The 4,434-nt window shown below is 44.4% G+C and overlaps 1 protein-coding gene across 1 annotated transcript in view; it reads left to right on the forward strand.

Annotated features, from left to right (window-relative positions):
- The window catches only part of ACSS3 (acyl-CoA synthetase short chain family member 3), an 80,030-nt gene that overhangs the window by 342 nt on the left and 75,254 nt on the right, over positions 1–4,434 (forward strand).

Below are 4,434 nucleotides of genomic sequence, written 5' to 3' on the forward strand. Positions count from 1 at the left end.
CCAGTGGTCCAAGCCCTGGGCCAGGGCTCTAGAGAGGCGCGGCCCGGGCAACGATTCCTGGTGAGTGCGGGGCATGGGGGGGCGGGCGGGGATGCACGAACTGCCCGAGGCAACCAGCCCGCCGGTGGGGGGGAACGGCTGCAGAGCCCAGCGGAAATTACGGTTACACCGGTTTAATGATTGAAATCGGAGTGGAGGAGTGCGTTGGAGTGAAGGGAGTTTGACACAGATGCAGGTGGCTGGGGGTGTGCCTGCCGCTCCATGTGGGCTGCGGCGAGCACGGGAGCCTGGCCGCGGCGGTGCAACGTGTGCGAATTTACAGAGACTTCTGGGGCCGTGCAATGGGGTTGGTTCAGTGAGTCGTTGACGATGCGGTTCGGGCAATGTGTTCGTAGTGTGCTGTGTGTGGTGAATGGCAGCCTGATCCAAGACAGAACTAACGTTCTTCTTGTAAAGTGCCGGAGAGGATTTTCAGTACTTCTTCAAAGGCAACTTGCCCGTTAAAATTTTGTCACGACCGCCATAATCTCTTTTTCAGCAAGTTTACCTCATGCACTTCGATCTCCTTTCAAGGAGAAGCTCATTCAAGATAAAGAAAGCAAGGCAGGGGGTCATCTTTTTCACATCAATGTTCTTGGTTTTTTTCTATGTTTTTCTGACTTGATTTTAATTTGAAAATACTAAGCTTTCTCAAAACATAATTAAAACTATTAATCACTCTAAAATCTGTCACAATGAGGAGACACAGAGCTGGCAATGTGAAGCTTACATTCTCATTGCTGGCTGTGGTTATTGGTTAGCAACTCTCCCAGTGAAGATTGTTTCTATCTCTTAAGCTGAATGTTAAGCAGCACCCAGCTGGGATAAATCTCCTTAAGTCAGCGGGGCTACATAATAGTCAGGAGTCTTAAAATGGATGGATAAGGAGACCTGTGGTCCACTGAGCTGGGTTTTTGAGGCCATGGTACTATTCCAAAAGGGCAAGCAGGGTTGCCTGCACAATTAAGAACCACTAGAGCTCCTTGCCTGAATAAAGTAATGAAAAAGTTGTTTGAACAGTTACTTTTCAAGAATTAAAGAATATTAGCAATGCTGGTGAGTTGTATTGTCAGGTCCTGTCAAACTAATGTAGTTTGATATGGTAAGCTTGCTGGCTGGAATTGATGTGGTTCAGTCTTTTTAAAGCATTTTGGTTTCTCAGGTGGGAGTAATTTGTTCTCATAACAGAGATACCTGGATTAAGTTATTTGGGCTGAAGTCAGATTTCTCTTCCAGTGGTCTTTTCTGACTTTCCTCCCGCTGGCATCTTTATCTCTGTGGATGCAGATAGCCACAGACTGAAATCATCTCACCAGTGCATGCAAATACCTGAAGGGTATTAGAGTCAGGTGGTGCCCAGTGCCAAGTCAAGAGGCAGTGGGCAAAAACTGGAACACAAGAAGTTCCCCCTGAATACCAGAAAAGAATTCTGGGCTGTCTGGATGACAGTGCACTGGCACAGGCTGCCCAAGAGGCTTTGGAGTCTCCTCCTTGGAGATCTTCCAAGGCTATGTGCACATGGGCTTGGGCATGCTGCTCTGGGTATCTGTGCTGGAGCAGAGTTTGGAGCAGGTGCACCTGGAGGGCCCTGCCAACCTCAGCCATTCTGGGAACCTGTGGGATTTTACAGAGGTGCACATCACTGAAGAATCTATGTGAGGCCCATAGTTATTGTTTGGATGTCACATGTCTGTTGACCTGTCATGGGTAATAAAACTTCAAGTAAATCAATTTTTTTTTTTTAATTCTCTTTATCAACTTAATGCACAATATGCTATCTTCTTCCTGTTTTTTTTTTTTCTTTTTTCCCCCTTTACGTTAAGAGATCCTGGGCTGCAAGGGATCACAGAGCACTCTGCCTCTGAAGACTCAGATGGTTGTCAGCATCCTGTGCGCTCTGCAGGACAAGGGATAGATAGGCTCTTTGAGGACAGGACTGTGTTTAAGAGAGAAAGAAGATACAAGAATCTTGTTGAGAGTACTTTCTGAAGAGAAAACAGTTAAGACATAGCAGAACTGAACATGAGGCCAGGCTTCAGAGAAAAACTGTTTGCTGATCTAACAGAGAAAAGATGTGATTCTGGTTCTGTACTTTGCCTGGGAAGCAGTTTATGGAACTTTGAAGTAGCATTAAGAAATTCTTGTATATGCTTCTTGAGTTAGAAAATGTGTTGGATGCATGTTATTAGATCAATTAATAAGTGTGCTTTATTTTCAGTATCATTGTGTTTTGTTGCCAAGCCTGAAAGACAAAACAGACACTGTATATTTGCTGGCCCCTTTTATTTTACTTGAAGAAAGTGGTTTGCGCAGCTGAAACTTCAGTTTCTAATCCTTATTCTGCTTCTCTAAATGCTGTAAGAGCCTAACAGAAACATAAGCATGCCCTAGCATTGCTTTCTTTAGACTCTTCTATTGCATGCTCCAGGATTGTGTCAGTGGCATTCCAAATGGGAAGAAAAATCTGGTGTGAATGGTGGTGAAACACTGGAACAGATCGTTTGGGGATCATGTGGAATCCCAGTTGGGTTAAGCAGGTTTTGTGTTAGGAGTGGTAGAAACAGTTTTCCCTGACTAGTGCAGGCGGCGGGCAATCTTACAAGCTGTGTTTTCCTGTGATTCCAAGACGTTAATGTAACATAAAATCACCTTTGAACTTCTGAATGTTACCCAGCTGACTATTTAAATGTTGCTTACACTTGTTAAAGTGTGGCTAGATCGATTAACATACTGTTATCTTAAAATATCTGGTGCTGTAGAGGTTTTGTCTATCACTTCATTCAGCGTCTGTTCTGCCTTCATCTAAGCAATTTAAAAGAAATCCATTTGATGCCTGGGAACTCAGGCTGGAGAAGCGTTGGTGCCCTGCATGATGTCACAGGGTTTTAGCATAATGCTCTTTTTTTTTTTACAGTTAGAGTGCAATGTCATTACAGTGTAGATTTTTCTCTTGCATGTATTCTGGATTTATTCAGAACCTTTAGCGTGCATTTTTCTTAACTATCATTGCTTCTGAGCCATTTGAACAAAGACTGAAAATACTCTGAATCCTGTTAGATTCTGAAGATAGCAGATATTATTGGAAATTAAGACATAAATTTTGAGAATTTGAGTTAAGTGATAATTATGTGTGGCCTTCTTCAAGACTAATTTCATTCCTATTGATAGATGAAAACAAATTCTGAGCACAGTAAAAAACACTCCTACGTCACTTATGGCATATATTAAGCTCTGTGTAATTGAAGGCCTGTTACAGAAGACCTAACTAACTGACTTGCCCAGAGTAGAAGGACACGAACAGAACTTTCTTTCCCCCTTCTGTTAACCATAAGGGTTAATAGCAGCAGTCAAGTTGAAGTGTAGTTAAAGGTGAGTTGGTATGTGCCCCCAGCAGCAGAAGCTGGGAGGAGCAGAGCACCAGGCCCTGGGAGGCTGCAGCAGCTCTTCAGGGGCTCACAGTGTCTTAATGTGGTAACTGCTGGAATCACTACACAGGTGTATTTGAGGAAAGTTATTCATCATGTGGGTTATCAAAGGCTACTGCTTTCAGGGATCACAGAACCACAGGATTGCTCAGGTTGGAAAAGATCTTCAAGGTCATAAAGACCAACCACAACCTAACCATACTACCCTAACTCTAACAATCCATTGCTAAATCATGTCTCTGAGCACCGCACACAAATGGTTTTTAAGCACATTCAGAGATGGTGACTCAACCATCTCCCTGGGGAGCCCATTCCAGTGCTTAACAACCCTTTCTTAAAGAAATTTTTCCTGATATCCAGACTAAATCTACCCTGGCACAACTTGAGGCCATTTCCCCTCATCCTGTCACCAGTGAGAAGAGACCAACCCCGCTCTCGCTGTAAGCACCTTTCAGATACTGGAAGAGAGCAAGAAGATCTCCCCTCAGACTCCTTCTCCTCAGACTAAACAGCCCCAGTTCCTTCAGTTGTTACTCATAAGGCATATTCTCCAAGCCCTTCACAAGCCTTGTTGCCCTTCTTTGGACCTGTTCCAGCACCTCAATGTCATTTCTGTACTGAGGTGCCCAAAACTGAACACACTACTCGAGGTGAGGCTTCATCAGTGCCGAGTACAGGAGCAGGATGACTTCCCTAGTCCTGCTCACCACTCCATTCCTGATAAAAGCCAGGATGCCATTGGCCTTCTTGGCATCCTGGGCACACTGCTGGCTCATATTCAGCCAACTGTCCATCAGTACACCAAGGTCCCTTTCCATCAGGCAACTTTCCAGCTACTCCCCAAGCCTGTAGGGTTGTGTGGAGTAGTTGTGACCAAAATGCAGGATCTGACACTTGGCCCTGTTGGAACTCATGATGGACAGGAAGAGTTATCAAAAACAGGTAGATATTGGCCAAATCCAAGTTAAAA

Source organism: Meleagris gallopavo, chromosome 1 (assembly GCF_000146605.3).
Source record: "Meleagris gallopavo isolate NT-WF06-2002-E0010 breed Aviagen turkey brand Nicholas breeding stock chromosome 1, Turkey_5.1, whole genome shotgun sequence".
Classification (NCBI taxonomy): Eukaryota; Metazoa; Chordata; class Aves; order Galliformes; family Phasianidae; genus Meleagris; species Meleagris gallopavo.